Here is a 10,453-nt window from a genome sequence, read left to right as displayed (position 1 = left end):
GCGGGGATGGGGGCATTATTTTTTTATTATTATTATTTTACATATGTATATTTTTTTAGGTTTATTTCCTCTCTCCAGCCGAGCCGGTGCCTGCGCGCACTCTTGCTCTTCACCATCCCTCTGCGGTGGCCGGGCAGAGTCACCTGGGAGGAGGGGACCAGAGCTGCTGGGAAAGAAACGGGGGGTGGGGGAGCGGGTTGGGGTCGGGGTGCCCCCCACACCCCCCAACGGCCCAGCCCAGCGGCCGGGGGGCTGTAGGGCCGGGGGAGGGGGGGGGGGGAAACACCCGGGCCCATCGCCCGTCCGTCAGGAGCAGGGCGCAAATAAACTAAAGAGCACTAATTCCTCCTCAGAGACCCCGAGAGGAGAAGCGGCAGCCTCCCTCCCCTCCCCCAGGGCTTGTGGAAATGTGTTTTGTGTGCCGTGAATGGTGGATGTCGTCTTGTCATTGTTAATAACGTGTATGTGAACGCGATTATTTTGTACAGTCGAATTAATTTATTTTCTGACATCATCCTTTTTTTTGTTTCTTTTTTCCTTTCTCTTTTTTTTTTTTTTTTTTCCCCCGGAAGAGTACAGAGCACACCAAAGAATTCTCTTATTAATTTTGGTGATAGATTGTTGTTTATGATGCTGTGGTTTGTACAAAAAAAAAAAATCATTATATTTTTCAGCTTACTTGAATGAACGATGTAATGTGAAACAGACTCTTCCTGCATGTCCTCCGTGCGGTGTGTTGGTGCTGATATATATATATATATATAGTTCATAGAGATATTATATTATTAGTACAGTGCATGGTGCTGTCACTCTGGAAGCCTTTAAACGTTGTCTTCATGTTGTTGTGTTGGACCTAAAGAAGCAGGCGTTACTTCAAAAACAAACAGAAAACTTGAATAGCAAATAATTTTTTAAAGTTCATTCGATTTGCTTTTTATTCGTTTTTCAAAGCCCATTTGAATAAATAGAAAATAATAAAGTAAGGTATGGACTTTTTAAAGAATAATTTATGTAATGTAATCTTATTAGAGATATTTTGGTGCTGATTTATAAACGAACTTTTTAATTTATGCATTTTTTTCAACAACAGATTGCACTATACATTACTACATGGCAGGGTTTATAAACTATGGCTCGGGGGGATATATCACTATTTTTATGTACTTGCTACACGTAGGGTCACACACTTGCCCATCAATTTTATGACACATGATACCTCCTAAATAAAATAATACTAATTTAAATTTTTTCATCTCTGTAAACCCCATAAAAAAGAAAAAAAAATTATTATCATGCAAATGAATAAAAATATTGTTTCTATGTATTGCATGTGCCTTACTGACAGACGAGGGGCAGAGACAGACCAAAACACCCCCCCCACACCCCCCCGAGGGTCAGTAGGTAGAGTCAGACACAGCCATAGCCTCACAGCGCGGCAGGAGCCGCACCGGGAGATTTGGGGGCGGCTGATACACCCCGGCTTTTCCCGGCGAAACGTGTGAGTAGAAACGGTTCTCCTTCGGATTTACGTTTCGGTTTGCAGCCGCGCAGAGGGAGGATGCTCTGGGCCGAGCCACCCCTGCCTCCCCCCGCGGCTGCAGGCTTTGCTTCCCTGGGTGTTTGCCCCTGGAAGGCAGCCGGGCTAATGGGGGGGGGGGGGGGGGGGGGGCGCAGGACTGGGGGGTTGCCTCCTCGTGATGGAGCAATTGGGTGCTCTGCTGCTGGCTTTGCATGCACAGGGGAAAGAGAGGGACAGACAGACAGATAGATAACGCACAGACAAAAGTCAGGCATTTATACGCACGATATTCTTCATCTCTCTCAAGGACAGCTAATCAAAGTATCAAATCAAATCAATTAAAATGTTAATATTTCTGTTGGGGGGGGGGGGGATCTTCCTGGCAGTGTCCTCTTGCGATACTAGTGAGCTAAATAGCACTACCCTTCAGTAGAAGACATAGTGGCAAAACCGTATGCCAGAAGATTATTCTGAAATACAGAGTCAGGTCAGGAGAGAAATAACGCCAGGAGATCACTGGAATGAAGGGGAAAAAAAATAAAAAAGTTTTCAGGAGCTGAGTGAGGACACACGTTTCTCGTTTCGAGAGAGGAAAACTGAGTGAAATCCGCTGTTGGGAAAAATTCCAGGCAGAGTCGTGTGTCAGCATCCTCCAGGATTATTTCCTCTTTTTTATTTATTTATTTTATTTTTTAAATAAAATAAAATAAATAAAACAAAACTAGCCCAGGATGATTCCCCCCCCCCCCCCCCCCGTAATTTACCAGTGCTCGAAAATGACTGGTCAAAATGTCAAGAACAGTTTCACCAAAAGGTTAGAGTGTTTTTTAAGTCAGTTTTGTTAAATGTGGTAAAGGTGAAACAGGTTGCAAAGAGTTGTTTCAAGCAGAATGACAATAACCAACATACGAAGCAGAAAAACACTCATAAATGAGGGCTCCAATCAATGGGAAAACTTATAGCTCCCTAATGAAGTTTCTTGTGAAAAGGAGGGCGACACAAAGCCACCGAGACATGAATCATTCATGGGAAATATAAAAGATAAAAGATATCTGACAATGAGCAGAACCTTGTATAGAGTGTCTAAAACAAGTTTCCCCTTCTTATTTTCTGCTTCCCCCCCCCCCCAACCTCCCTCTCCTAGTGTTCCCTGCCCGCCCTATAGAGTTAACATTGACCAGTGCACGTCCTGCCCCACTTCAAAGTAATTTAGCCCAGAACGGAAGGCTTGGCGCTTGGACAATCTTCATGGTGTGTTAAGATTTCTATGGCAATTGGCAAGCAAGACGTTCCCATCTGAATATGGCTCAAAGAAAGCCACTTATTGACACCGAGTTGGCCATCATCAAAGACTTCATCTTTTCCTAGGCGAAACGTGGTCCTAGCAAACACTGTTTAAATCATCTACCTTTGTAGTCGGGGCTGGGAGACATCTCGCCACACACTATTGCTGGCGCTCGGCCCTTTAAAGGCTAGAGCGGCGGTAGCGAAGTTTGAAGGGGCTAAGAAATTTCGGGAGTGTGGGAAATGGCATTGCGGGGGGGGGGAGGAATGGATAAGCGGGGGAGCTCTCGGCGGAGAGCCGCGGGGCTGCGCCCCCCAAAGCACCTACCGTGGGCGGGGGGTGCGGGGCGCAGGGGGGGGGCCCACCCGGGGCAGGCTGCTGCTTTGCTGTTTCGGGGGGTGGTAGGGGAGAATCAAGGCTTTTCAGGGTTTTTCTCCGCGTGTTTTGTGCTGCTAGAGATGTCGCCAGGGAGTTGTAAAGCGCTGGGAAGCGTGGACTGTCAACCCCCCCCAGGAAAAATATTTCCAGGTAGAGCAGACCAGGAGGGCTCGGAGAGTGTGCTGGCACACACACTCACACACGCACATACTCACACACGGAGACACACGCTCCCCCCTGGCTCGGACACCCAAACCCCGGCGGGGCGCTGCCCCCGCTCCCCCCCCCCCCCCGCATCCCGCGTACCGCCGGCACACACAACCACGCTCCCGCATTCACACACACACCACGCAAGTGCCTAATCAGGCAGGGAGAAGTTCAAAGGCAGGTTCTTTGAAATTCAAACTACTGCTTTTATGGTACATCAACATGGAGCGTTAGGATTGCTATGGCAATGAGCGCAGCAAAAGCAAGCTGCATTTAAAATAGTCCACCTCGATTCGAGACACTCTATTAAGATACAGTTGCATTGACCTTTAGTTTCATGCCGTGTTAGCGCAGTCAATTTTCACTTCATCAGAACGTCTCATATTTTTTTGGCCTCTCTCCCAACCCCCTCTCCCCTCCCCTTTTTTAGGACCCCCCCCCTCCAACTTAAGCAGATAAACAAACAAACAAATAAGCGGGGAAGAAGCTCCATCTCCATCTCTTCTACTCCTCCTCTGCCTCTCTCTTTTTTTTTTTCCCACCTAAGCACTTTTATTTGCAGAGCGATTGTTCTTTGTTTATTTAATACAAGTACTGTGTGAATGGTGAAAAATAAACACGATGAAAAATAACCAAACAGATGATTCCGCCAAGTGAAAAAGCCCGGACTTAATAAAAGTGCGAAGCAGTCACCGTTGAATGAGAAATCCTTTGAAGTGGAACTTATTATAGGAAGAATACTTTTTGGTTTCCCTAACGACGCTGCTGAATTGAAAGGGCTCGCCTTTGTCAACGATTTGTTCTCCTTTGCCGGGATGCCCGCAGAAATTACTTACATGGGCTGCCTTAACATGCAGCCTGCAAATCAGTAACTTCCCAGCTCAGACTCGCAGACGCCGCTCTCCTAAGGACAAAAAGAAGTCAGGGGGAAAACACCCCAACCTTTCACTCAGCCTCTTATTTTGGGGGGTGGGGGGCGGAGGGAGAAAAGGGGGTTTGGGACGAGGGGGGGAGGCGGGTGTATATATATCCCCCCCCCGGCCCCCGGCCCCCCTGCCCCCGCCCGGCGGCAGGCACCCGGAGTGGGACCGCTCCTCCGCTCCGTCCCGGCCCCGGCTGGAGCAGGGGGGCGGCGGAGCTCCTCCGGCAGCGCCGTGTCTCTCCTTCCCCCACCCCCGCTCCCCCTTTTTTCTCCTCTGCCAAGTGATTTTCCCAGGCAGAGACATATTTAATAAGGGTCGTTTATTACGAAGGCGCTTTGAAGGGTCGCCCCTGAAGCCCTGTGTCCATTAAAAACATGGAGGTGACATTTAAACCTCGTTTTAAAGGAGCTCTGGGGTAGTTCAATGAAAGGCAACTCGTTTGTCTTATGAGCTTGGAAACAACCTCCCTTCTTCTCCTTTTGACCACATGGCATAACTCAAAAACAATAGTTCAAAAGTAAAATGGCATCGTGGTGTTCAGCCTCAGACAGGCACCCATCTAGCAGGAGAGAAAAGGGATAGTCCATAACACAATGTGCTTTTTGTGTCCGACCCTGTCACAAGGATTTCGTTGTTTGCTTTAGAGGCTGCGCCTGTTATACTTTCTTGAAAGTGCTTGTGTTAAACAAGAGTTATAAGTCATCCAAAACAACAAACATTTTGATTTTCTTTGCCTAAAGGGTTTTCCCTGGCCATGGGCACCGTGAAAAAATAATGTACTTGCTGAGAAAGGAGCACCAGTAGTAGCATTACAAGCACAGTGCATTAAATATTGAATGACACGAGGGAAAAAAAAAGAGCTTGTCGAGGGGCACTCAGCCTTAAAGTCTTTCTTCAACTTTGTCTTCAGTGCCTGTTGGACTATTTAAGATGGTGTTAATTAAGGGCTGCATCTGATTCCACTAGCCCCCAGCTTTGTCTCTTTGCAGCGCTCCCGTCAATAGCCCCTCTCAACCGCGAGCTTTCCCCACACGTTGGTTTAGTGGTGCATGTGTCACTTCTTATTTCGAGGCTGAAGAGAAACCCGGATCGTGCATTAAGGGCAACGGGGAGATAGCAATCAAGGGGTATTGTAGGGCCAGGAGGGGACGGGGGCGGCGGGGCAGGGGCAGGGGCAGGGGCAGGGCAGGGGCAGGGGCAGGGGCAGGAGGAGGGTGCGGCGGCCAGGGCTGGAGCCGGGCGGCGGGGAGAGGAGCGGGGGCACCGCGCCGGGGTGAAAGCCTGTTTGCACATTGCCAGCAGCCTGTTTGGCAAACAAGAGGCGGGCGAGCTTCATTTGTTTCAAATTAATCGTTTTCCACACACACACAAAAAAAAAAAAAAGAAGGAAAAAAAAAAACAACCCGAAACACAGCCCTCCCCAAAATCCTGCAAGCAAACAGGAGGAGCTGTCTCAGGCCGTTTGGTCCCGCGGCCGCCCCGTGTGCGAGTCCACGCGTGCCTGCGTGGGGAGCCGTGGCCTGTGCCTATGCGCCTTCCCGGCTGTACCCCGGCCGCATGCAGGCAGCCGCTGGCGCTTGCGTTTGCGGGCCCCCCTAAATGCGCCCGGCCCCGTGTGGGACACCCCCGACTGTGCGCCGGGCAGCGGGGTGGGTGAGGGCAGAGCCCCCGGCAGCCACGGGGACACACACACACAGGCTTGGGGACAACCGGCGGTGCCACCCCACCCCGCATTTATCTTCCCGTATTTAGGGACTCGCTGCTCCCCCCTCCGCGGGGAGGACGGAGGCACCCCGCATTTCGGGGAGAAGCCATTCCCAGGCCCCGTACCCGCGCCCTTGACACGGCTGCCCCGGCCGTCGGGGGCACTGCCCGAGCCCCGGTGGGGCGGGTGTGGCCCCCCCCCCCCCCCCCGAAAGCGCTGGAGGCCGAGAGGGGCTTTGCCCGGGGGGGGGCATTCACTCTGCGCTCAGCAAATGCCAACAGCGGAGGCGCAAACTGGGGGGAGGCTCCGCTTTTCTCCCCGACTCGTTTGCAACCCGCCAAGGGCACCGGGTGTTAAAAGCAAGGGGGCGCAGAGGGGTCTTCTGGCAGGTGGAGGGGGATGAGATGCCCCCCTTCCCCCCGGGGGGTAACGAGGACCCACTGCCCCCGAAGTGCGCTCAGAGATGGGATCGGGTTAGGGCCCCCCCTAAATGGGGGGGGGGAGGGGGCGAGGGGCCACCTCCGCTCTGCCCTGCCCGAGAGGCGAGGGGGGGAGAGCCGAGCGTGGGGCTGGGAAATCCAATAGCCGGATTTTCTTCTTCTTCTTCTTTTTTTTTTTTAATGTCTGTGTTCCCCCTCTCCTCCTCCTCCTCCTCCTTTCACACGGCGATCCCGTCTAAAGCGCTCCAAATGGCCTTTCAAACAAGAAAACCCTTCAAGGAAAAATGGGCACACATCCCCTTCCAGGCACCTTGCCAAAATCTCCCAAGCACCCTACCTGGCATCCTAGCTTAAGTTTCTTCAAGAAGTGTGTGTGTGTGAGTGTGCGGGGGGGGGTGGGTGGGGGGGGTCGGGGCCGGGGGGGGGGGGTGGAATTACAGCCGCCCTGTAGTGGTAGACACAAGTTCAGAGCTCCACTTCCCCCCTCTTTAATTAGGCTGGGGAGAGCCGCGGAGGCGCCTGGTTGAGGTGCAGGCGAGGCGGCCGGGCCGAGCGAGTGAGTACCCAGCGCAGCCCCGACGGGACGGGGATGGGCGCCCGGGGAGGCGGGGGGGGTGGGGTGCGGTGGGCGCGCCGCGCCGGGGGGGCTCCGAGCTGGAGGGGAGTGGGTGAGCAGCCGCCCCCCGGAGGGGGATGCGGGGTGTGTGTGTGTGTGTGTGAGGGTGGGAGCAGTGGGCCGGGGGTGTGCCAGGGGGACTCGCCTCCCCAAACTTGCGGTGCGGGCCGCTGGGCGAGTTTGGGGAGGCCAGTGCCGGTGCTGCAAAAGTCAGCCCGAACCAGCTGTGACTTCACCTATTAGCCCCGATGTCTTTCCGAGGAGATTGGCGGAGTTAAACATCCCACAATGGGCGCTCTGGGGCGTCTCCAGCCTGACCTCTACCCGGTTTTAATAGTTTCATAGGAACTTCATTAAATCAATTACTTAGTGAGCACATCATCATTTATTTGTAATTAGCACTGAAGAGCTTGATTTTTGCAGCAGCCCGCAGCCCGGTTCCCAGCGGGGTTGGCCATGTACTACAAGCACTTTTGTTTGCTGTGTGTGTTGACTCGTGGTATTATTCGGCCGCCACAATAAAAGTGTAATCTTCACGTCTTAATCTAGCGTTCGGGGGGGAAAGGAAAACAAACACGGCGCGGACGAGGCGCCGGTTCCCCGTCCCCATCCCCGTCCACCCCCCCCGCCCCGCCGGCCCCGCTGCGCGCAGCCCGGCGCGGGGCGGCGGCGGCGGAGCGCGGCCCGCGGCGGCTCCCGGGGCGTGCGGCCGGGAGGAGGGCGGAGGGGCGGGAGGGTGGGACGGAGGCCGGGGCCGGGGAGGGGGTGGGGGGGAGGGAAAGGGGAAGGGGGAAAGGGAGGAAATGGGTCATCCGCAGCCAGGACAAAAGGGAGCGGCTCGGTGGCTTGAAGGGCATGAAATAAGGGCTGCAGCTGCGAATCGGCTGCCCGGAGTCGGGCAGGGCGGGTGTGCGTGGGTGTGCGTGGGTGCGTTGCGGGGGGGGACACACACACCAGCGGGGCTCGGCGCTGCAGGAGGCGGGAGCGGGGAGCAGCAAGGAGGTTTTCGTTTCGGGGGTTTCGGGACAGGAAAGGAATGGGTAGGGGGCAGGGAAAGCCGCCTCGGACGTGGGGTGAATGCGACCGCCGGGGGGTGGGAGTGGGAGTGGAATGACACCCCCCCCCCCACCAACCAGGCCTCCTCGCATCTCCCCGCAGCCAGCGCCTTGCCATCCGGTCCCCCACGGGGCGGCGGCTCCACGCGTGGGGCGCCCCACGGCTGCCCCCAGGCGACAGCCCCAGCCCCTGTCTCCCACCGCAGAGGCCGGCCGCAGCCGCATCGCTGCGCACCCAGGCCGGGCCCTTTGCCGGGCCCGCCGGCGCGGTGAGGGGCAGGGACCCCGGGGAGCCCCGGGGGGAGCGGAGCTTTGCAGCCCCCTCTCCAGGCTGGGCTGGCTCCCTGCGGAGCCCCCGCCATGCGGGCTGGGGTTTGGGGAGCGGGGGCGGTTTTTAGGGTGTCTGTCGGCCGCCCGTTCCCCCCCATTTCCACGGTTGGAGCGGGGGGAGGGGGCTGAAGTTAGAGGCGACAGCACACCCGCAAGCCCCTGGGCTGACCCGCCCCACGCGCGGCTGATCGCGGGTGGGCACCGGGGCAGGGACCCACGGGAAAGACCCAAGGCCGAGGGGGCAGGTAGGGCTGTATATAGCCCTATATGGGGGGGAGTACCGTGTCCCGGCCCTGGCGACACCCCCACATTTCGGCTATTCACCTGGAGAGAGGGTCCCCCACCCCTCCGCCGGCCCACCCGCCGAGGTGAACGGCACGAACAGCCCCGCCGGTGCGTGATCGGGCCAGAGGGGTGCCCGATCCTTAATTTCCATCCTCGTCGCGGCGAGAGCCCCGGCCCGGGGCAAGGCAGGTGCAGGGGAGGGTGCAGATGTCACTCTCGGCGGAGCCGCCCCTCACCGTGCCGTCGGGCACCTCGGCGGGGGCGGCGGGCGTCCCTCGGCCCCGAGGGGGAGCGGGGCACGGAGCCCCACGGCTGCAAGGGCCGAAGCGAGGGGGCCGGTGGCTTTGGCAGGGAGGGGGTCGCCGTGCATCCACCGCCACCCCAGAGCCGGGGCACGGCAGAGCCGCCGGGGCGGCTGCGAGGCCGTTCGGGCACGGGTGATAAAACACGCGGGGGGGTGGGTGGGAGGCGGAAAACGCGTAAGTGCCGGGGGTTTCAGTAGGTGCCCGAATTCACACAAATAGCGGGGGGGGGGGGGGGAAATCAGCTGGGACTCGGAGGCGGGATAGGTGCTTTACTTGCGCGGAGCAGCCGGGACGCGGCGTGTTTTTAATTGCTACGTATTTTTAATATTAAAGCGCTTAAGCGAGTACATCGAACATATCCAATCACTCCTGGTCGAAAATACCCGCTTGAATAAGCCGAGCAGGGCGGGCTTGGCCCCGAACTTGCGATAAAAGGGAGTTTTCCCGCGGTAGCACCGGGGAGGTGGCGAGCGAGGCTGCGCGGCCGCGGAGGTTGCGCGGTGGCGGAGAGCCCTTCCAGCTCAGCAGGTCTCTTCTTGCCGGACAGGAGAAAGTGAGCAGAGCCCAAACCCAAACGTTAAAAAGAAAAAGGCATTTTTTGGGGGGAGGAACTCTGTTAACCCCCCCCTCGCTTAGGCTGGGAGAGCGGTGCCCGGCTCTGCCCCGGGACGGGCGGCCAAGTCCGGGGTGCTCCTGTCCCGCTCCGCCCCGCGGCAGCTTCGTCCACGGGGAGTGCCCACGCAGGGCCGCGGAGCCGGCACATTTTGCGACGTGCTATTTTTAGGGCGCGGGGATGGAAATGGTGGGGCAGCCTCGGGCTTTGCACAGACGGGGAGGCACGGGGGCAGAAGGCTGCGCTGGGTGCAAGCCGGGGGACTCAGTACGTCGCACCCCGTGGGTGACACGAATTGCTCGTGGGTGGCGAGAGAAAGAAAGAAGGACCCCACGGCACACCCCCTTCCCCCCCAAACCAGAGCCTGAATTTGCCGGACAGCCGCCCTGGTGCGCGCTCCCGGTGTGCGCGGCCCCGAGGAGCAGCGGTGGGCAGCGGCACCGGCACCTGCCCGTGGCCGGGAGTGGGTCCTGCCCCTGCCCGTGGCCGTGGGGTTTTATGAAACCGGGGGGCAGGTTCCCAGCCCAGACATGTTTTACAGCCCAAACCCCGTTTGGGTGGGTGGGGGGCGCTGCCGCCGAGGCCCCACGGGGGGTGTCACGGGAGGAGCCGCGGGCGGTGCCCGTGGGGGGCGGCTCAGCACCCTCCCGGCCCCCGGCTCCGGCCCCCGCTGCCCCACGGTCCGTCCTGCCCGGCCACGACTGTTCTTGCCCGTGCCTGCCCGGCCCTGCTTGTGCCTGCCTGTGCTTGTCCGTCCTGCCCGTGCCTGCCCTCCCTGCCCGTCCTGTTCGC

This window comes from Gymnogyps californianus, chromosome 1 (genome assembly GCF_018139145.2).
Source record: "Gymnogyps californianus isolate 813 chromosome 1, ASM1813914v2, whole genome shotgun sequence".
In the NCBI taxonomy this organism is placed as follows: domain Eukaryota; kingdom Metazoa; phylum Chordata; class Aves; order Accipitriformes; family Cathartidae; genus Gymnogyps; species Gymnogyps californianus.
This window is presented reverse-complemented; position numbering follows the sequence as displayed.